This window comes from Engystomops pustulosus, chromosome 8 (assembly GCF_040894005.1).
Source record: "Engystomops pustulosus chromosome 8, aEngPut4.maternal, whole genome shotgun sequence".
NCBI classification, from domain to species: Eukaryota; Metazoa; Chordata; class Amphibia; order Anura; family Leptodactylidae; genus Engystomops; species Engystomops pustulosus.
This window is the reverse complement of record NC_092418.1, coordinates 107,158,323-107,183,292: the sequence shown is the minus strand read 5'-3', so window position 1 is coordinate 107,183,292 and position 24,970 is coordinate 107,158,323. Positions and strand designations below refer to the sequence as shown.

Sequence of the window (24,970 nt, the reverse complement as noted above, 5' to 3'; positions counted from 1 at the left end):
TTTGCAAAAGGCGAAACGCGTGACGCCACCGGTGATCTCGTACCAAGTTGAGCTGTGACCCGGTTCCTGGATGATCTGCCTGGACTAGTAAAAAAAAAATACACCGAAAAAAATGTCTCCCTGCGCTGAGTAACCGCCCTCCCCCAGCTAACGCCCCCTACAAATTATACCGAGCGATGTGTGTGTCCCTCGTTCTCATTTTCTGTACCGGCTTCTCTGTGTGAGTGTTCTCTCCCGATCCCTTCCGTTGTTTTGGCTGTATCATCCATCCGGATCATGGCGCTGCGTCCTGGGTGTTCCCGATGGTTGCGTTCTGTATTGCTCACCCGCCGCTCTGTACTTTACATCAGTCGTCTGTGTAAAGTGCGCGTGATCTTCCTCTCATTGATTTTCTGCCAGAGTGTATGATAGGAGTAGTTGTTTCAGTCCATAATGTTGTATTTTATTTTATTTGGTTTTATTTTTTTTTCCCCCAGAGTTTTTGTTTTTTCTGTATGCAGTTAATGTAAATATCGTGAGCATTACAGGTCATGCAGTGTTGTGACATTTTTATTTTATTTTTTTTAAATGTTGCACCAACTTTACGATTAAAACAAAAAACTGGTCACATACTTGAAACGCGATCCAGAGAGCCATTTATTTGTGTCCACGAGGGGATATTTAAACTATTATTGAAGACTGTGGCATATGTTTCATCGCCGCGGCTAAGACATACGTGCACGTGATCGCTGTGGCCAGCCACTTGGCTCTATGGGTAATAAGAGCCCGTTGAGGCCAATGATTAGCTGCAGCGAGCACGTGGAGGTATGGCCCGAGGAGGCAAATGTAGATCAGAAACAATTGTCTATATGTTGGGTGTGATGTATTGGGGGGAACCAACAGTTGCGACCCTAAGGCTACATTCACGTCCCCCATACACTCCTATGAGCGCACGGCACCCTACGGGAGCGGTACGGTGCAGCACACGTGCGGCACCGTACCGTTCCGTACCCGGGAAAAAGATAGGACCTGTCCTATCTTTTCCCGTAATACGGCGCCATGCGCCATAGGTTGCTATGGAGAGGGGCGGGGGTGAGCTGTGCTCACCTCCTCCTCCTCTCCCCGTACACTGCCGTTGCCCGCTACGGTACGGGCAGGCAACGGCAGTGTGAATATAGCCTTATGGAGCACTGAAACACACATACACACACCTCTCACTTACTGGTTGTTCTGTGAATCACGTACTGTGCAGTGTCCGACCACATTGCCAAGGACAGGACTCCATGCTTCATAGAGATATTGGATGCCAGAGTCCCTCCTTCACCACTGTAATCATGGTGAACTGCTGGGAAGCAGGGACTCCTTGCATTATATATCAAACTGGCGATGTGAAACTGTGTGAAAGAGGTTTTCCAGAAATACTTGCAATAGCAAAACAAAAAAAGAGAAGAAAAAGTACTTGCCCTGCTTCACCACATCGCCATGGTCTTCAGTGGCCGCAGTGACACCGCTTTTAGGTCAATTCCTGTCTTGACTGGTCACCAGGCTTTAACCCACTAGATGTCCTCTCTAGAATGTGAAATATCAAATATGACTCTTCTCACTTCATTTTCACATGAGATTAATCACGTTTATTGGTTTTGGGGGAGTGTTCTGTTCTATAGAACCTAGAAACACACTTTTGGGTCATATTAAAGATAAGGGATCTTATCTTTCAGATCACACTCAAATACTGCTGTACAAGCCATGACTCCTCTATGCCAGTTGGGTGGATTGGGGTCCGTGATGTCTCTGCATACTACCTACAGCCTGCGCCAGGTTGTAGCACAGTTCTACGCTAAGGTTTTTTTAACAAAATATTTTATTAGCATTTTAACAAAATAACGGTATTACAACTTGGAATTATTGTTTCAGTTGTAAATGACATACTACTAAAATTTCCACACACATCCTCATTAAATATGCAGTGGATCCAAGAACATAAGCAGCCACCCAGAGCCATACCTTAAGTAAAAGTCCCCCTCATGCTCCGTCAAAAGGAGAACAACAGGTTGTGGATGGGCGACCCCATTTCACAGCCCAAAGTCCTCAAATGGAATTCGACTTCAATATGGCCCACCTCTTTCGGATTAATCACTCCTCCCGCTGGTTACTGTGAAACTGACCCATCCCAGCAAGTTATGAAGACTAGAACTGAACCATCTACCATCGCATGCCAGTGCCACCCAAACCCCGGGTCTCACCATGATAAAGTCAAAGACCCCCTATGATCTTAGGTACAATATCATTGTGTATATCTAAATATCTAGAATACAGCCCCTAGGGTGGGGGTTGTTTTCCTTTAACTAGGTCCATTATTTCCTCCCTACTGAGATGTCATGTTATAAAAACTTTCCACTTTTTACACCGTCCCCCCTTCTTTTAAGATGTAAAGCATCTACGGCAGCTTATCCATATCTAGTATCAGTTTTCTTTAATATGACACCAGCAGCATATTTCTAGATACCACAGAATCAAAGATAGGGGTAATAGCTGCAGCACAAGAAGCCGAATCGGAACAGTACATTTCTTTGTCTGGTTCTTAAGCTCATCTTTGTGGGGTTATTTCTGCAACAGTAGGTGCATAAAAATGAAAAATAAAAATTACTGTGAAAAAACAAAACAGTACCTTATATACTCGAGTATAAGCCTAGTTTTTCTGCACAAAAAATTTGCTGAAAAACCCAAACTCGGCTTATACTCGAGTCAAAAACTAAATATATCTAAACTCACCTTTCTGGCGACCCCTGTATATCTTCTGTGCGATCTGTCCGGCAGGGGCTGGCAGGCTATATACACTGGGGCAGGGTCTGGCAGGCTATATACACTGGGGAAGGGTCTGGCAGGCTATATACACTGGGGCAGGGGCTGGCAGGCTATATACACTGGGGCAGGGGCTGGCAGGCTATATACACTGGGGCAGGGGCTGGCAGGCTATATACACTGGGGCAGGGGCTGGCTGGCTATATACACTGGGGCAGGGGCTGGCAGGCTATATACACTGGGGCAGGGGCTGGCAGGCTATATACACTGGGGCAGGGGCTGGCAGGCTATATACACTGGGGCAGGGGCTGGCAGGCTATATACACTGGGGCAGGGGCTGGCAGGCTATATACACTGGGGCAGGGGCTGGCTGGCTATATACACTGGGGCAGGGGCTGGCTGGCTATATACACTGGGGCAGGGGCTGGCTGGCTATATACACTGGGGAGGCTGTGACCAATGCATTTCCCACCCTCGGCTTATACTCGAGTCAATAGGTTTTCCCAGTATTTTGTGGTAAAATTAGGGGCCTCGGCTTATACTCGGGTCGGCTTATACTCGAGTATATACGGTATATGCCGAAGAAAGTTAACTATAAAATAGTTTGGGCACAGAGAAAAACAATACCCGTTGTGGTAGAAATTTCTCATTCAAAAGGTCAATTGATTTTGGTTGAATAAGCTTTTTACACTGATGAGTCAAAATCAAAAAGTTCATGCCCTCGCGATATTACTAATTAATAACCGCATCACCAGACACGTCCAGGATTCTACAGAGGGAACACTTTAATTTCGTCTGAACCCTGTAAAAGACACCTACAAGACTACAATGTATCAGAGCAAAGTTATTGGCAGTAAGCCAACAACAATGAAGGATTTTGGGATCGGCAGAATTACGAATGCTGCTCTGGAGCTTATACGAGGGCGCTTCAATAAGTACCCGTGTTTGACGACAGAGGGTGTTCCTGAGTAAGTCGTGTTTTGTGATTTTCGGAAAGACGGAGAAAGAGCAGTATCGTTCGGTAATTCGCTTTTTGTTTTTGGATGGGATAAAATGTGAGGAGATAAAAGCAAAGTTGGATGCTGTTTATGGGGACACTTCGCCATCTATGACCGCAGTTAGATATTAGTTCAACTAATTTAAACATGGGCGAACATCCGTTTTTGATGAAGAGCGACCAGGATGCCCGGCAACCGCGTTTACCTAGGAAATCATTAAAAAAGTCCACAACATGATACTCAGTGATCAACGAACGAAAGTGCGCAAAGTAGCAGAGGCCGCAGGTGTGTCGACCGGAGCGGCAATTAATATTTTACATGATAAGTTGGCGATGAAAGAATTGACCGCCCGATGGGTGCCGTAACTGCTCACGGTGGACAACAAGCGGATGCGGGTGTTAACTTCGGAGCAGTGTTTGGAACAATGTAAGCGAGATCCGAAGGAGTTTTTGCGTCGAGTTGTCACCGTTGATGAAACCTGGATTCATCATTACACACCAGAAACTAAGCAACAATCAAAACATTGGATTTTCTCCCCGGTGAATCTGCTCCAAAGAAGGCAAAGACGGTCCCATCGGCCAGAAAGGTCGCGGCCACGATTTTTTTGGGATGCGAACGGCGTCATCCACATGGATTTTTTAGAAAAAGGAAGAACGATCACTGGACAATACTACACGGCCGCATTTGGCAAAAAAAGAAGGTGCTGTTCACCACGATAACACACCAGCACATTCATCCGTAGTTGTTGCTGCCAAACTGCATGAATTGCGTCATGAATTGCTGCGGCAGCGTCAAACACCACCCCACCCCCCGCCCTGGATCCACCCGATCTGTCTCCCTGCGACTTTTTCTTGTTCCCTAACATGAAGAAATGGCTCGCAGGAAAAAAATTTAGCTCAAACGAGGAAGTCATCGCCGAGACAGAGGCGTATTTTGGAGAGTTCCACAAATCCTATTTTTGGCAGGAACGTTGGGAGAAGTGCATCTTTCTAAAAGGGGACTATGTTGAAAAAAAAAAAATACAAATTTGGGAAAAAATGGTGTCTTCATTTCTAACATGGGTACTTATTGAACCGCCCCCGTATATCATATAGGCAGTAACCAATAATTAGCTCAAGATGATTAATGCAATGTGGTGACAAACTTCCTAAATGGTTTTCAAAGTTGGGCTTAAATTAAAGATACCTATAGGCAATGGTTGAACCATCTTGGTTGACCCCTAGTACAAATATTAGATGACCTGTAAATACTTAGTTTCCCCTAGCACTAAATTTGTCCAGATTGTCTCAAATATGACATAACAAACTCGGAAAATCAGCTTGTCCTGGCACTAAAACGGTCACATGACAAGACTGCAGCCTCCCAATTCTTCCTCCCAAGTTGAGTCCACGAATGAAGCTCTCCACTCAAAATACGCCGCAACCCTTTCATTACAACCACTGACGGATGATGATGATGATGAAGATGATGGGTCGGTTTATTTCCAAAATGGACAATCAAACAAAAGTGGTGCAAGCAAAGGCAACCACAAAACTAGCGACCTGGATCAGATACAAATGGAAAGCAAATGCTGGACGATCAGACCTGTCCCCTGCACACATCTCTGTAGAGGTTCACCTAACCTTAAAAGTGCTGCCCCTTTAATTACAAAAAATTGCTAAAAGTTTGGTGAGACTGTAACTTTTATGAACAATCTGACAGGTGCCTTTGTGTACATTGATTTCATTGGATGCTTTGAGGTCTCCATTGATGAGGACAGGACAAGAAGAAGCTCTCGGCTTCAGACTACAGATCTAAGAAACTTGCACTTTATCTTGATTTTGAAGACCCCCCTGTATCGGAACAGTGATATATAAAATGCTTGAAGGGGAACTGGAAGGCAAGAGGCATATTTTGACCTTGCTACCTCTAAATAATGTTTTTCTTAACCTATAGTAAAGGGGCGTCTAATGGGAATCCTCTTTTATGTCACCCTCTATCACCACCTGGAAGAGAGTGGTTGACACTGTAGAGCAAAGCTTCTCAACCTTTACATTCCCTAGTGAGATTTGTTTCCAAATGAGTTTCCCAAGGAGGCAATTGGTTACCTACCATATTGCTCTAATTCCCTACCAAATAGCCACACAAACCCTAGTGGTAAGGGACTACTGGTCGACAATCCCTACTTGAGTATGTGCTCAGTACAGAAGCAAGAGGAACAGAGGGATAGATAAAAATGTACAGACACATAAGAATCGGGGAATCAGGCACGGGATAAGGGTTCACACTAGATTCAGGCTCAGGTATGTGTTCAAGGTTGCGGATCAGGCAGGATTCAGGCTCAGGTACAGGTTCGGAGTTATTGATCAGGCTCAGGTACAGGGTTCCAGAGCAGGCTGGATTAAAGTTCAGGTATGGTTTTCAGGAAAAAGGTCTAACCAAAACACAGACAGTAGAAGTACACATCGCAGGAGAAAGTATAACCAGCCCTGAGTGAACTGAGGATAGGATATTTAAGGCATTCTTGGTCGCCACCCTCTCAGCTGTCCATCAATCAAGCCCCAACTGAAAACCCCCAGCTCAGAAGCAAGATGAAACCAGTCAGCTTTCCACAATACTCACACCCAGCTCAGCCAAGGGAGAGAAACCCTGAGTGTGTGGTTAACAAGCTCAGAAAAGCCAGAATCTATTCAGAGGGTTCAGATAAATGATGAGATAATAATATTATCCGAGCCTCCATCCACACTGGCATCACATTTGATAGTGGAGCATTTAGTGATACATTGACGTGGACCATTGGGGTCTGTTGCATGGTGTATACTTCCAAAACATCCTCAAAGCTATTGATACCCCAAAAATAGTTTTCCTCTTGACATACCCCACTGGGATGGTAACAACCTTCCAGTGTATTCTGGGAGCCATGACAAATGATTCTACAGGTTCCATGTAGTGTTTCATTCTAGTTGCTCTTTTTTGGGGGGGAGGGGTTGTTCTTATATAAAAAGGACATCTAAGTTCAAACTACTCAGCTTAAAAACACTCACAAAAAATGTATCTCCCTTTTCATTTTTTCGCAAAAGTCCTGCAGCTTCTCGGTCGCTCCTCTGTGCAGACCAGGATGTAGATTTTTATTGCCTCCGGGCAAGACATAAAACCGTCTCTTGTTTTGTTGCCCGAAGCATCAAACTAATCCAGGATAACCACAAGTGAGAGATAGAAAATAATAGGCTTTGCTTATAATTGCAAAATTCTCAAGGATAAAAATGTCCATTTTTAGTCTCGTCTCAGATGCAGGTGTCCTCCCTTTCACAGGTCCATTCACAGATTTTTCCATTTTTAACAATTTTCTTCACATATTCCATTTCTGAACTGGAAAATGAACCGATCAGTCGATTTGGTTCTTCTTCGTTTATCTGTGGTTTCTTACACCTAACCTGCCTCAAGGAGAGTTTTCTGTTAATTTTGGAAAATTAACAGATTCCCCCCCCCCCTTAAAAAATAAAAAGAACGATGCTCATATTGTGTTGTTGCTCTTTTCTTTCCATAATTATGGCATTGTTTGGTTCTGCAGCAATTTGTCAAAAATCTCACAGGCTGTGAAGTGGGCAGAGACTATCCCTGGATATGCCCCGAAACTGAATCAAATTTAGGTTGCCCTCAATTCCAATGATGCCTTGTGCTCTCTCATTCAGTAACTGAATGAACACTGCATAGTGTACAAACAGGATGTACATAGTGACTAGCCTGCCAGCTTTCATCACATGGAGGAGCATACAATAAGTAGTACAAACCAGCAGTGAAACAGTTGCATGAAGTCAATGCTTGTGCTGTGTGAGGGTTAACAGCTCCTTGTTGTGCAAAAAGTGTCTGGAGAACAGAAGCTGGTGGAAGGACTTACACAGCATGAGGTGCAGTGACATAGATTCTGCAGAATTACAGACTGCTATGGAGTGACAGATGGAAGGGATGTTGTACATCACTATTCTGTGTAGGAGACTCCTGAATCAACTGCACTGAACACACTCCGATCTGATACTCCTCTCAGCTACACACAGAGAGCATCACATGACCTGCCTCTCCTCACTAGTGATGTGTTGTTCACTCACTTAACCCCACCCCTTACCAGCTCACCACGCCCCTCTTAACACGATACAATCGGGTTAAAAGGGGAGTGCTGTGACTGATTGACCTGAGGCTCCCTATTGTATATTTAATAGGGAGCAATTCAGGAGCTAGAAGAGACGGCTCTTCTTAGTGAGTGAAACCTTATGAGCCAGCTCACTTAGAAGAGCCGGAATTCCTATCACTACTCCAAACTCCTATGTGAGCAGGGAGCAGCAGCCCCTCCGTATCTGTAAACAGCCAGACAGAATCACAGCAGGAATCAGCACTTCCTGGAGACTAGTGATGAAGAGTCTGGCTCTTCTTAGGGAGCTGGATCATTGGACTCACTAAGAAGAGCCGGTTCTCCTGGCTCTATATAACATGTATTACCCGATTCTATCAGGTTAAAGGGGGCGTGGTGAGCTGGTTAGGGGTGGGGTAAAATTAGCCATCATCTCACTGAAGGGAGCCGACTCCCATCATTCACATAAAAGAGCCGGCTGGTTCATGAATGACGCATCACTACAAGAGACCCAGCTACAGCAGGGGCAGGCTAAACTGAGGAGGATAGCAAAGAAACTGCTGCACATAGGTAATCAAGATAATAGGAAAAGTTGTTCTACATACCAAGATCTATTCAGGGCAGGTGTAAGAATCTACCCTTAGTGTACATGCAGAAGATCCAAATTGTATGCATAACATTTATGTTGATTTTCAACCTGATTTTTGGAAAGCCAACTAGTGATATAGCAGCTTTTATTGCCCACAGCAACCAATCACAATTCTGTCCAGCATTGATTATCATGGACAACACCTAAATACAACCCCCTATCTCTCACTACACGGACCCCATTCCCAGTACTCAATCTTATCAATCTAATTTTTCCACATCAACACTTGAGCCCTGGGGGGTTTTCTATTATCATTTGGATATTGGCTGTGGCATCTGAAGGTAATTTCCCCTCCTTGAACTCCTGGGTGATGAATGACCTCTAGTGAAACGACCTTTGGGCTGAATTTGTAATGTCTTTTGTGATTCGCTTGCACATCAGCTTTCACTTTCCACATAAGTAACTGACTAACGTTTTACTGCAGAGATGTCAGGAACCAGTTCCTCCGCAGGCGTGTGCGCGTTTCATCATATCCCCTGAAGAAGATACAAGGAACTTGTAAAAAAAAAAGATCTTTGTTGCACATGTTTGCTTTTTTTTTTCCCCACCTGCATAAAGAATTTGTACAATACAGATATTGTTCTGCAAGATTCTGAATTCTAACCAGGAGGTAACATAAACAGGAACCGAGTATTAGATTCCTATTGCCGGGATGACTTCCCTTATACGTGGCAGATTTCTGATGATATACAAAACTGAGATGTGTTACAGCAATGGAGATGTGATTAACTGTACACTGAGAGTGCAGGTGAAACCCCAAAATTCATGGTTATATTCACATGACCTTTTTTGGATACTCTCAGTATATACAGTACATCAGGAAAGTTCCCGCTGTTTACACTCAGTATGTCCATAGACTTCTACTGGAAAACAGAGGCATCCTGTGTAGCAGTGACTACAGTATACAACCAGCTGAGGTTATTAGATGATACGAGGGACAGATGCCACTATATTGCATCCATCCCCAGCCTCCGCTGAATGTATTCTGTGGGAGGCCCAAATATGGACAGAAATATCACCGGGGAGACATCCAAAACATTGGCAGCAGCAAATCACTGGCTGCGATGTTCGCTTCTTCTCCGCTGGAGGAGAAGCTGTACCAGAGGATGTTTAAGGCTTCATTTACACGCCCGCTGTGGGGTGTATATACGGCCGAAGTATAAATATAGTACATACATAAGCCGGCAATGGGCGCACGGAGTGGCCAGCCATGCACTGTTCTGTACACGGGAAAAAGATAGGACATGTCCTATCTTTCCCCGGAATCCGGTGCCGGGCGCCATGTTTCTCTATGGAGAGGGGCGGGGGTGAGCAACGCCGATGTGTGCCATTGCTGCTACAGTACGGCGGGCACCCTTTCGTGTGAATTTAACCTTAGCCTGTAAGAGTACACTGTGGGATATGCTGCTGCCCTAAAAACGTGATGTGGATATATCCTCAAACATTCGGATTTTATGTGGCTTGATAATGCCTTGAGAAAAGTCAAACTTTTTTGTGATGGTGGAATAAAAGAACATTGTTTTTTCCTGTTGGGGATGGAATTGATTGCAGCTGTTGGTGTGGATTAAAAAAAAAAATACATTGTAAAAAAAATTGTGTAAAATTACACCTAGGGGTCTACTGGGCCTTACATGGAACACTAAGGATACTTGGGTCAGAACCAGAAGAGGTATCAGCATGGGACAGACTGGTGAGTAGTCAGGGACAGCCAAGCCCAGAACAGAAGAACAGGTACCAGACAAACAAGTCCAACGCAATCCGGGTCAATCAGAAGAGAAAGCCAGGCAGCTGATCTGAAAAGGACTTGACTGCCAACAAGTAGCTGAGTGCTGCCTTCATTATTGACATACATTTTGGGACTGGATCAGTACTTAAATCAATGCTTGCAGCCCTTTTGTTCTCAATTGTATGAAATTTGAGGAGTGAATTCTCTTTCTCTCCATGTGTTCTCCATCCAGGAATCTTCTAGGGTTGGCCCGATCCTCACTCAGACACATCTGTAGTGAATACAAGCTGCTAAGATCTGCTTGGAAGCTGCTGTTGTGCCACTGTATCAGGTGCGTGACATTGTGCTGTCTAATCTGCTTGGTCCATTGATGGACAATGGTGGCATTTTCTCCATGTAATGCGCTCTTCACGGCCTGAAAACCCGAAAGCCAAGACCATGTTTTAGCAATTTCCCTTCTCAGATTGTGGATTCTATCATCTGACACTTTGGGATGCATCTGGTTGATGTTGAGAATAAACATGGATAAACAAATGACGTGTCCTTCTTAAGTCTCAAGACACCTGAACATATAAATGTCTGAGCCTCAAGACATTGGGATGGCGTCTGATGAAGCTCCCAGAATCAGCCTTATGAGAAAAGTACTAACCTCCAAAGACATCCCAACCAGCCAAGAAAACCGTGGTGTATAAAATTATCCATTGATCCACCAAAGTTCCAGGCAACCCTGTGATGGAGACACCACAAGTGGAGATGCCTGGTTCCTGGAGACAGGAGATCATGAAAAACAAGGCCCAGGAGCTCCTCCAGGATCAATGTGAGGACTCTGGTGTCCGGCAGCCCATCTCCACTCTTCTAGTGCCCAATTACAATGTTCTAATGAATGTTCTACATATCCACTATGATCAGGACAGGGTGACAACATGCTTCAAGGATGGTGATGTCCTGGTGGCCGGTGGCATCTGGAACAACTATCCGTCTCCATTGAAATGTCCCCTGAGCCCCTGAAACACCTGAAATTCATCAAGGTGGATCAGCAGAGGAACAACTATGATTTTGGGGTATTCGCCATTGAATGAAGACATAACAAACCTGTTGGTATCTCTGTCATCGTATTGACCAAAAGAATAAGGGAAGTTGTGTCATCGGGACTGAACAGTGAAAGTCGTTATAATAAGAATATGTGCGATTGCATTTTTTTGTCAGTTTTGAATTCTTTTAACCAATATTCCTGTACATAATAATATACAGTGCCACAAAAAAAAAAAAATACAATTTGTCCCACAGCTAACAACGAGCCTCATACAACATAAATGGCTTTTGGAATGTGGGAAATGACCACCAGAAATGCAAAAAATTTCCTCTATAGGAAATCTACCATCAGAATCCACCCCGATAAACCACAGACATTACTCATAGATCCATCCTTCTAAAATCAACTTTTATAATTATTCTAATGAGCTAGAAGGGATCTAGAGTTGTTACCAGTGCCCCTCCCCCTATTCCCTTAAGCACCTTACCCTACTTCTGCTTTATGTAATCTTACACCGTGGGAGGGGGTGGGGGGAGTACCAATGCACATTGTAACAGCCTGTGAATCTGCAGCACCGAGGGGGATTTTGTTGTTCTGGTCTGGTCCTACGACTTCTCTGCTTATTTCCTCTGCCTCCACTTCTGAAACTAGAAATTAGAGAAGGTCCAGTCTTTATGTAAAACTTCCAAGCTTTTCTCTCGATGAAGGACAAATAGTTCAGCATCACAATGACTTTTGGAGGGGACGTCCTCAGTGGGCCGTGGGCTGGGGAGTGGATCTCCCAGTGCGTTGGCTACTACCAGGACTCACGTGCAGCAATTTACATCGGCAGCTTAAAGAATCCATAACGTGTCAATTCATTCTGCAGATTTAGTTTCAAGTTCAACTGATTACAGATGGTGGCGGTAACTTTACAGTCTCCTGTCAACATTCTGCAGTGTTTTCCCTCCATAGGTCCTTATCCTTAGGCTTCATTCACACAGCAGCTGGGGGGCATATATATGTCCCCCATAGGCCAGCAATGGGTGCATGGTGCCGAATGGTGCAGCACACGTGCGGCATCGTACCGTTCCGTAGCCAGGAGAAAGATAGGACATGGAATACGGCGCCGTGCCCCATGATCCTCTATGGAGAGGGGCGTGGGAGAGTAGCACTCACCCCCTCCTCCTCTCGCGGGCGCCGAGTGTGCCTACCATGCTACGGTACAGCGAGCACACGTTCATGTGAATGCAGCCTTAGGGTTTTGCAGTGTCCCAATACTTATTAAACAAGTAGCAGTCATTAAAGTGCCTACTCCTCCCTCCTTACATTGATGGTCCTGTTTCACTTGACCCATGGACCCTACTAGCGTTACTGCGTCCATTTGTGTAGAAATTTGTGCTCTATTCAGAAGTTGCCTTGTACCTTGTCCGATGAAGCCGATAAAAGGTATCAACAACTTTCAACTTCTATCGATTTAACCGCTGGCTATCACGATACAAAGAATATTTTAGCTATTTATAGTCTGTGAAGGAGTCCTCAGAAATAATTTCTCCCTCTGACACAGAGGGAAACGGATGAGCGACTCAGCTTCTGCTTTCTTAACGACGACTCGTCTTTTCGCTCACGCTGTGTCTTGAACCAAGAGGAAATGTGTTCAGAAGACACAGGAGGAGCGATATCAGCTATGGATCTGTCTGACTCTACTTCATCTTATTCTGGGCCCTATTCTGGCCCCATGACGGACAATTAAAGTCATAACTATAGCCAATGATAAATCATCAGCGACAAGCAGCATGTTAGCATGGCTAAACAGAAGTAAGAAGTGTGAATAACTTACATGAAGTCAGGAAGAAAAAGCTCCCCTCACAGAGAGTTTGCCTATTGTAGCCATGTGGAAACCTAGTGTGCGTTCATCATACGTGGAGTTAACGCATGCGTTTTTCAACCGCATCACAACAGCTGAGAAGAGGAGATTAGCGCAATTACATTGCTGTCAACATTGTGTTTCCAAAACACATGTGTTAACATGGTGTCAACATACTTGTTAACGTAATGTTTACAGCAATGTCATTAGGCAAAGCTCCTCTTCTCAGCTGTTGTGATGCGTTTGAAAATGCATTTGTAAATGCACCCTTACGCATTTATATGCAAATAAGTTTTCCAAGTTGAAATAAAAAAAAAACTTGCATCCTAGCCCCTTAGTAAGGCAGCCCCCTTAGAGTGGGGTCAAAGTGCAACATCATGACACCTAGTGCCCAACTATTTTCTTCCCCCAACTTATAGGGAACCTATCATCAACTTTTACATTACTGAACTACCAGCCCCCTCATGTAGGGTGTGACATGCTCTTTCAAGAATTCACTCTTTATGTCAAATCTTCTCCATCTTCTACAGATAAAAAAAAAAATCTATTCCAAAGCCATATGCAAATAAACAGGGAATAGTTTTGCCTTAGACAAGTGAGTTACTTCAGATGTCCTTACCTTGCGCTCTATAGCACCTATGGCTATGCTTTGGTGTTTTAAAGAAAAGAATGTGGTTCTATGAGATACAGAATCGCAGATAAAGTTGAGACTGCGACCTGTAGATAAAGACATCGTTAGGAACTGGATCTTTACCTACAGTTCGCACTCTCAGCTATGTCTGTAACTGCCCAAATCTCTGGTTCTATAGCACTCAGAACCGCAGTATGTTTTAAAAGTTGAGATTCTCATCTTTAGAAAGACACCAGAAGCATGGTTCTAGCTGCAACAGAGGGTTATCTTAATTAATGTTCCCTCTCCAACCTGTAAAAGTGACTCATCTCTGGCCAAAAATGACACTACACATTTTATGTACATAAAATAGGAAATTCTAACAAGGATATTCCATGCCCTACCTTAGGGGGCAACTTAATGGTGTAGTAGCTAATGACAGAACTGTTACCATGGATATGCCACAGCATAGAGAACCCCTTAAATCATGTTATACGAACCACTGCAGATGACACTACTGAATACCTGCAGGTTATTGACGCTTTGGAGAGCATTCATCTGAAGGTTGTCCTTCGGTGCCCACAGAGAGATGATCGATATGTCATTAGGTGGAGATGTGTCAGGGCGCAACTGCATCTGTAAAACAAAACCGAGCAATATTTATTCCTACAAATCGCTTCTATGGAAAACGGAAATTGCAGTTGTTAAATGTGGTTTCCTGTGCTTATTATACCACTGCCCCTTTAAGTTAACTCCTTGCATTCTTACCCTCTTGTGGACATATTTCACTGGTCAAAGTGTTTCTTCCTGCGCCGTCATTCTTATCATACTTTGTGTTAGCGCAATGTCCATCGTGTTACACATCATTGTTTAGGAAGAATTCTGGCTTCATTTGCAACTGGTAACTTGGCTACATGTTGTGCACCACCAGTATTATGGATTTTACACATCTATCGAGAAGGAGATGTGGCCTAAGCCCTGTTCACACCTGCACCTGGGCTTTCTGTTAGATTTAATGGACCTTCATTTATGCGTCCGCTATCAATAGCTGTTGCACCACTTTCATGCTATTAATAAAGGAACGTGTAACAATCTTCCCTCAAATTTAACAGACAGAGACATCTCTGTATACTGTGTATCTATTGGTTCATATAAGGGGGTGACGACACGAAGAAAAGCTTCTGTATCCCTCCTCCTGGACTCCTAAGCCCAATTGTAACCACACCCCTCTGCACCCCCTCAAGTTACCCCTCTGTACTGTCCCTTTAAAATTCACTTGCAAAACTAAACCTCCTTCCTCCTTACTACATTATCTACTTCAGTTATGATCCGCACAAATGAAAAGTCTGTGATTGGATTTAGCAGAATTTGGGGATTCGTTTTAGGCTCCTCTGGTGAGATTGTTCATATAAATGACTCCTCAATGTTAGACACTTCTATAGATTACCTCTGAGCTACTGGGTGCAGGACCTGTGCAGTGATGGTCATGTGACCACTGCGGGTCCTTCTCCGCTTCTAGTCTCGTAAAATATATTGATAACATATAATCCATATCTTATCTAATTGCATTTTTGTTTTTTTGTAAATCATAGAATATTTATCAGCAAAACCCATCCTGATAAACCAGGGACATTACTCAAAGATCCAGGCACCAGGACTGTGGTATCTTATATATGTTATCCATGCCCCCCTTCCTTCTAAAAGCAACTTTTAAAATTATGCTAATGAGCCATTAGGGCTCTGTGGGCGATACCAGATCCCCTCCATGCTAAAGCTTCACAGGCTGTTACACTGCCCCCCCCCCCAGCCTCTGCTGTCTCAGCACCCCCCCCCTCCCTCTGCTTAGTAGAAGGGGGGGAAGTGCTCCTGAACAGTATAACAGCTTGTGAAGCAACAATAAAGAGTAGCTCTGGTAACACCTCCCCCCTCCCTTTTGGCTTTCTAGCATAATAATAAACCTAAGTTGTAAAGTGTGCAATGGAATTTGGGTTCAGGGTTAGCAGCATGGTCAACCAATAGTTGGTATAAACTTACACTCTGAAACCTAAGGATATGTTCACACAGAAGATTTTTGAAACAGAAAAAAAAATCATAAAAATAAGGTGAATTCAGAATTAGTCTCTGTATATGATGTCATTAATTCAGGCGGAATATCACATGGAGATGGATAGGTACTGTTATTTGAACTGTCTACATAGGACCTGGGCCAAAGGTCTAAGGATTTGCACACGGACATAGCTGTGCTGCCCTGGACTCTTTTCCATATTCTAAATAGATAGATGATAGATATGAGATAGATAGATATGAGATAGATAGATAGATAGATAGATAGATAGATAGATAGATAGATAGATACCGGTAGATAGAAGATAGATAGGAGATAGATAGATAGATAGATAGATAGATAGATAGATAGATAGATAGATGATAGATAGATAGAGAGATAGATAGATAGATAGATAATAGATAGATAGATAGATAGATAGATAGATAGATATGAGATAGATAGATAGGAGATAGATAGATAGATAAATAGATAGATAGATAGATAGATAGATAGATAGATAGATAGATAGATAAATCCAAAAAAATTGAGGCAGCACTCCAGATTGTGAATGGAAAAACGGAAGTGTTTATTCCAAAACCGGCGACGTTTCGGTGTTTATCACCTTTTTCAAGCCTTGAAGCTTTTCAAGCTTGAAAAAGGTGATAAACACCGAAACGTCGCCGGTTTTGGAATAAACACTTCCGTTTTTCCATTCACAATCTGGAGTGCTGCCTCAATTTTTTTGGATTTATATACTTGTCAGTCTTCTACCAGGACTGCTGAGTCTTTGCACCCCCCCTTGTTAGGGGTTCTCTCTTGACGCTGTGCTGCTGTGAATTTTTACTTTTCTAGATAGATAGATAGATAGATAGATAGATACCGGTAGATAGAAGATAGATAGATAATAGATAGATATGAGATAGATAGATAGATAGATAGATAGATAGATAGATAGATAGATAGATAGATAGGAGATAGATAGATAGATAGATAGGAGATAGATAGATAGGAGATAGATAGATAGATAGATAGATAGATAGATAGATAGATAGATAGATACCGGTAGATAGAAGATAGATAGATAATAGATAGATATGAGATAGATAGATAGATAGATAGATAGATAGATAGATAGATAGATAGATATGAGATAGATAGATAATAGATAGATAGATAGATAGATAGATAGATAGATAGATAGATAGGAGATAGATAGATAGATAGATAGATAGATAGATAGATGATAGATAGATGATAGATAGATAGATAGATAGATAGATAGATAGATAGGAGATAGATAGATAGATAGATAGATACACATGGAAAGTTCAAGTCCGCACAGTAGAAAACTCCTTCAAAGGAGGGGTGCAGAGCCCCCAAGGATCTTGGCCAGGTCCTTACTTGTATATGCGTTGGAAATGGTAGGCAGCACTCCAGGATTCAGGTCAAATAAAGGTGATTTTTATTGGAACAAGTGGCGACGTTTCGGTGTGATACACCTTTCTCAAGCAATTTTACAAGTGCCCCATTTGGGGTATAAATAGGAAACACAATGTGCAAATTTGTCATCAATTTGACAAAATTGAACACCATTGACATAGGGACGAATAACTCACCATGGTTGGTCTCATTCGATGTAGTATCCCTTTACACATCCATAGACCATCATAGGGGATTACAGGCCATTGAGAGGGTACTCGAGGGATCAGAATACCATCCTAAAGAGCGACATCTAGCTCTAGAACTACTTGAACTTATACTCTTCAACAACTACTTTCTATTTGGTACTGACTTTTATGTGCAGCTGAGAGGAGTAGCGATGGGGGCCAATATGGCCCCCACCTACGCGAATTTTGTGATGGCTGACCTTGAGGAGGGTTTCATCTATGTGTCGCACCACTTCCAATACGTACAGAAGTGGTGGCGATACATAGATGATACCTTCCTCATTTGGACAGGCTCGGAGCAGCAACTGGATGATTTCCATAGGTACTTAAACACAATAGACCAGGACATCAAATTCACGATGGTTAAATCCAAAGAACATATACAATTTCTAGACGTGACAGTGGAAATGACAGACGAAGGATTGAGGACTTCACTGTACACCAAACCCACAGACAAAAACAACATTCTCAGATATGATAGTTGTCATCCGAGACCCATGGTTCGCTCATTACCCCTTAGCCAACTGTTACGCGTAAAAAGAATCTCTAGTGATACACAAAAAACTTAACAGAGATCTTAATTACATGGAGAAAAAATGTGAAAAACGGGGGTACCCTAGGAAAATTATTCATAAAAATAGAAGCCAAGTAGATAACATGAACAGACAGGATCTATTATGTACCAAAAAATGGAAAGACATGGACAAACGCATTCCATTTGTCACGACATACAATGATTTGAGTCAAGAAATAAATAGTGTTGTTAGGAAACATTGGTCTATCCTGCGTAATATGGATATTCATCTCCCAGAATTAGACCACCCCCCCCCCCCTCTTATCTCCTTTAGACGAGCGAGGAATATCAAAGATGTATTGGTAAAAGCAGACGTAGGTCCTCTCAAAACATGCACCCAGTCAGGACTATGGGGCAAGACACGGACAGGGTGTTTCCCCTGCAGATCCTGTATGAACTGTCCCCACATGATTAAAGGCGAGACATTTACGTACATGAATAAAGAATATAAGATCAAACACTATCTTGACTGTAACACCAGTTATGTTGTCTACATGCTCACATGCCCATGTGGCTTAGCATATATTGGGGAGACGACATGGGATTTTAAAACCCGTTTTACACAACACAGGTACACAATCAGGAAGAGAAAACTGGATCTCCCAGTCTCAAGGCACTTTACGGAGAAGGGACACACTGAGAGCCAGTTAAAATTTGTGTTGATTGATCATATACCCCCCCCTCAGACGTGGAGGGAACAGAGAAAAGATCTTAAGAAGAACTGAACTAAAATGGATATCCAGATTAAACACTCTCAAACCTAACGGGTTAAACGTGGAGTTCAACCTGGGTAACGTTTTGTGAGGGTGAAGCCTCAATCCCTGCATTCGGTGTCTGGATCCATAAAATCGATCCCAAACTGTTACCAGATAGGAGACTCTTTGCATGATTATTGATATTTGTCTCTCTTTTTTCTAGATTTAACACCATCTTTCAATATTTGATACCGAATTATGAATATGCAGCAAGCTGATTGACAGCCCTCCAAGTGGAAGACAAAACTTCTTTTTTCCTCACTATTTGGCCTGTACTCTATTTGTATTCATTCAGATATTAACCCCTTAAGGACGCAGCCATTTTACAGCTGAAGGCTCAGTCCCATTTTTTGGATTCTGATCTGCGTCTCTTTATATGGTTATAACTTTTGAAGCGATTCTGAGATTGTTTTTTCCCCACATGTTGTACTTCATTTTAGTGGTAAATTTTGGCTGATAAGTTTTGCGTTTATTTACAAAAAAAGGAAAAAAAAATGATGAATTTTTAGAAAAATTTGCCATTTTCGAAATTCAAAATCACCGCGTTTTCAGGCAGATCGATTTACCACCTAAATAACTTGCCGAATAACATTTCCCATTTGTCTACTTTACATTTTCATAATTTTTGAAATGTTTGGATAATTTATTTTGACGTCACGCGGCCTACAAATCGAATAGCGATTTTCCGTATAGTCAGAATTGACTATTTTGGGGATAAATACTAAATAATTCTTTATTTAATAATAATTCTTTATTTATATAGCGCACACAGATTACGCAGCGCTGCACAAGCATGTCAAATTGGTCCCTGTCCCCAAGGGGCTCACAATCTAAACAACCTAACAGTATGTTTTGAAGTGTGGGAGGAAACCGGAGTACCCGGAGGAAACCCACGCAAACACGGAGAGAACATACAAACTCTTTGCAGATGTTGACCTGGGTGGGATTCGAACCCAGGACCCCAGTGCTGCAAGGCAGATGTGCTACTCACTCAGCCACCGTGCCGCCCTCTGTTTGAAATTAAATTTTACATATTTAGCATCAAAAACTTCCTATATAACCAACCCATTGTCAAATCTGCACCCCTCAAGCTATCAGAAACAGCATTTACAAAGATTGTTAACCCCTTGAGATCTTCATAGTAATTGAATCAAAATGGCGGTGAAATTTAGAATGGTCAAATTTTGTCGGTTATACGTTCATTTAGGCCTAAAATTTACACATTTCCAAAAGATAAAAAGAGAAAACTCAGCATAAAATTTGTTCTACAATTTCTCCTGAGTGTAGCGACCCCCCATATGTGGACATTACTTGTGTTATGGGGGCACAGCGAGGCGCAGAAAGGAAGGAGCACCCTGCAGCTGCCAGGATTTTAGTTTTCTCGTTGCCCCCTTTTGAAGGCTATAAAATGTTCGCTTTTCTGTTATTTGGGCCATGTGACGGCATTTTTTTTGCGCGATGAGATGCTTTTTCCAGTGTTACCATTTTGGGGTTGGTATCACGTATTGTGGAAAATTTAGGAACTTTTTTTGAGGTCATGAGTAGAAAAGCATCAATTCTGTACTGGATTTTTTACTTTTTTTTTTTTTCGTGTTCACCGTTTAGCCTAATAATAACATTATCTTTATTCTATGGTACGATTACATCGATACGATTACAAGGATACCAGACGAATATTTTTTTCTTGTGTTTTACTAAATTTGCCAAATAAAACCCTAATGTGGGGAAAAATCTATCATTTTTGCATCGCCGTCTTCCAAGTGGCATAACATTGTTACGTTTTTGGCTACAGAGCTGGTTGATGGCTTGTTTTTTGCGGGACATGTTGTTCTTTGCAACAGTATCATTCTGGAGTACATATGTTTTGTTGATCACTTTTTATAGCATTTTTAGTGGGATATAATAGGTAAAAATCATAATTTTGGGCGGGTTTTTAACGTTTTTTTTTACGGCGTTCATCATATGGGTTCAATAGTTATTTCGTTTTATTCTATGGATTGTTACGGACGCGGTGATACTATATATGTGGGGTTTGTGTTATGATTTAGACTTTTTTGAGCGTTATATGTCTCTTTATATGTTTTGGGGCTTATGGGCATTTTTAGTGATTTATAAAGTTATTTTTTATTGAAAAACATTTTTTTTTACATTTTTTACTTGATCCACCATGGGATATGAACAAGCAATCATCACAGACGCCATCTTAAAGGAAAACCCTCCAGGCTTCTCTGGGGTCCCGATCGGACCCTAGAGGTGCCATAGCAGCGATCAACCCCCCGGAAAACGGCGCTCTGGGGGGGGGGGGGGATCGTGGGGTAAAGACCCCGGGAAGGCATGTTAAATGCCACGGTCGCGTTAACGCCCGCGATCGGAGCCCACTCCAACCGCGGGTGTTAGCCGGGAATGTCAACGGTAGATTACCGCTAAAACCCCGCGGCTAACGATGCCGGTTCGCTGCTATGCAGCGCTGAACCGGCATCGTCTCTGCGCAGTAGCTGTACTGCGCTGAGTGCCAATAGTGGGAAGCTGCGAAGTACAGCTACGGTGCGGAGCGCTAAGGGGTTAAATACATTTTTTTCTAGAATTTGGGATAAGTGTTGTGACAACTAGATTGTACATTCCGATTATGTATCTCTATGACACTGATGTCTCCCCATACTGTCCAGTGTTCTTATCCATGGCCAGAAGGGTGGCGTTATTGTCCGCCACAGGGGGTTGTGACCATAATATATGTTCCACCCCCAGTGGTGTGAACATTGCCACTATTGGGGATGCGATTACATCGCAGATTTATCCCCCTGGCATCTCTTATTCCAGTGCTATATGCACACTATTCTGGACACAGGACATATCACTACACGGGTGATAGGCTAAAGCCGAGTCGATAACGACCGCCCGTAGTGATATAGAGCTCTTTGATAGGCTCTTCGGTAACCATGGAGACCATATGTGTTTGTATTCACATCAATGCACCAGCGCTATTCAGATGAGATATACAATATCTCTATATTGTGCCACATACACGCTGGGCACTCATTCTTTATCCCACCCCCCTTTTTTACCCACTTTTTTATCCCACCCCCCTAATCCAATATGGCCGCCCGGCAGTCACTGAGACACACTGCGCGTGCGCCACAATTTGGCGCATGCGCAATGTCATTTTTTCAGACGCGAGGCTTCCACATCAGAGGAGAATCTGCATAGCTTGTTGGGTCATTTTAACCTTTTCCTAGCCAAATATTGCACATTTTGTTTCACTTATAAAGGACACTTAACATGAAATTTATGTCTGTTTACACTATATGTATTTATGTATGTATTTTACGCGTATGCACATTCTATTGTATGACATGTTTTGTATTAAGATGAGTACATTTTTAACTTTTTATAATATGCACCGGCACTTTAAAGACACACCCCCTATGCATATGTGCACATTGGGGCACATTTACTTACCCGGCCCATTCGCGATCCAGCGGCGCGTTCTCTGCACAGGATTCGGGTCCGGCTGGGATTTAAGATGGTAGTTCCTCCGCCGTCCACCAGGTGGCGCTGCTGCGCCGAAAAGAATCTTAACGCCCCGGAATGCACCATCCCATAGAAGGTGAAGGTGAGCGCTCCCCAAGCGACACATTTTCGGTTTTTAAATGCGGCGGTTTTTCCGAATACGTCGGGTTTTCGTTCGGCCACGCCCCCCCGATTTCTGCCGCGCGCATGCCGGCCCCGATGCGCCACAATCCGATCGCGTGCGCCAAAAACCCGGGGCAATTCATGTACAAGCGGCGCAAATCGGAAATATTCGGGTAACACGTCGGGAAAACGCGAATCGGGCCCTTAGTAAATGACCCCCATTGTGTTTCCTATTTATACCCCAAATGGGGCACTTGTAAAATAGCTTGAGAAAGGTGTATCACACCGAAACGTCGCCACTAGTTTCAATAAAAATCCCCTTTATTTGACCTGAATCCTGGAGTGCTGCCTACCATTTCCAACGCATAGATAGATAGATAGATACCTTATATACTCGAGTATAAGCCTAGCTTTTCAGCACAAAGAAATGTGCTGAAAACCCAAACTCGGCCTATACTCGAGTAAAAAAAAAAATAGGTTTTACCAGGTTTTTGTGGTAAAATTAGGGGCCTCGGCTTATACTTGGGTCGGCTTATACTCGAGTATATACGGTAGATAGATACAAAAAGTAGAGTTCAAGTCCGCACAGCTTTGTGAAACCCCTAAGGAGGGGGGTGCAAATCCCGCAAAGGTCCTGGCTTGGTCCTTACGCAGATACAAATTGGAAGAAGCGAGCAGCACTCCAGAGGTAGAATTCAAAAGTTGGTGATCTATATTGAGGCAAGTGGCAACGTTTCGGTGTTGGATACCTTTTTCAAGCCAACGTTTCCAACACCGAAACGTTGCCACTTGCCTCAATATAGATCACCAACTTTTGAATTCTACCTCTGGAGTGCTGATCGCTTCTTCCAATTTGTAGATAGATAGATAGGAGATAGATGATAGATGATAGATAGATAGATAGATAGATAGATAGATAGATAGATAGATAGGAGATAGATAGATAGATAGATAGATAGATAGATAGATAGATAGATAGATAGATAGATAGATAGGAGATAGATAGATATGAGATAGATAGATAGATAGATATGAGATAGATAGATAGATAGATAGATAGATAGATAGATAGAAGATAGATAGATAGATATGAGATAGATAGATAGATAGGAGATAGATAGATAGATAGATAGATATGAGATAGATAGATATGAGATAGATAGATAGATAGATAGATAGATAGATAGGAGATAGATAGATAGATAGATAGATAGATAGATAGATATGAGATAGATAGATAGATATGAGATAGATAGATAGATAGATAGAAGATAGATAGATAGATAGATAGATAGATAGGAGATAGATAGATAGATAGGAGATAGATAGATAGATAGATAGATAGATAGATAGATAGATAGGAGATAGATAGATAGATAGATAGATAGATAGATAGATATGAGATAGATAGATATGAGATAGATAGATAGATAGATAGATAGGAGATAGATAGATAGATAGATAGGAGATAGATAGATAGATAGATAGATAGATAGATATGAGATAGATAGATAGGAGATAGATGATAGATAGATAGATAGATAGATAGATAGATAGATAGATAGATAGATAGATAGATATGAGATAGATAGATAGATAGATAGATAGATAGATGATAGATAGATAATAGATAGATAGGAGATAGATAGGAGATAGATAGATAGATAGATAGATAGATAGATAGATAGATAGATAGATAGATAGATAGATAGATAGATATGAGATAGATAGATAGATAGATAGATAGGAGATAGATAGATAGATAGATAGGAGATAGATAGATAGATAGATATGAGATAGATAGATAGATAGATAGATAGATAGATAGATAGATAGATAGATAGATAGATAGATGATAGATAGATAGGAGATAGATAGATAGATAGATAGATAGATAGATAGATAGATATGAGATAGATAGATAGATAGATAGATAGATAGATGATAGATAGATAATAGATAGATAGATAGATAGATAGATAGATAGATATGATAATTTAGATAATGGTGATATAGAAAGAGATTCGTCCTTCATAAATAACATCCAAAAATTAACGGTTAAAAATAGGTTACTTTTTTGTACTTTTCACCTTATTTTATGGCCTGCCACCATTTTGGGGATTTTAGATAAATATGTAGAGGTGATGCTATAGATAGATATGGTACCACCATTGCTTTTATACTGTATTTATAGTATATACTGTATACATTCTGTCACCGTGATTATATTTTACCTCATACACTTATATATTCCCACACTTCCTGCATGTAACCCTCCTCTAGTCTATACGTTCCGTCCCGGCTCTATAGATCCCGGTGTTGATCATATGTGCGCGCCCCCGCGTCTCCTCAGCTCTCTCTCTATCGCGCGCGCGCACGCCTCCCCCCTTCCTCCTCCTCTCGCTGTGCGCGCTCCCGCCAGTGCCGCCGCCCGCGGGGGCTGCTGGGATCGCTCGCCGCCTTGGTAATGTCCGCCATGTTTGCCATGGCGCAGGGAGCGGATCGAGCCAACAAAACCCGGATCTAGGCACGACGAGCCGCCGCCCGGA

The 24,970-nt window shown here is 42.4% G+C and overlaps 1 long non-coding RNA gene across 1 annotated transcript; it reads right to left on the bottom strand.

The window, feature by feature from the left end:
- Positions 1 to 1,092: 1,092 nt before the first annotated feature.
- Positions 1,093 to 24,849, bottom strand: LOC140075841 (uncharacterized). The gene is made up of 3 exons (XR_011849467.1): positions 24,656 to 24,849; positions 14,274 to 14,384; positions 1,093 to 1,548 (listed from the first exon to the last, which is right to left on the bottom strand). It is a non-coding gene; the product is annotated as an uncharacterized lncRNA (long non-coding RNA).
- Positions 24,850 to 24,970: the final 121 nt, after the last annotated feature.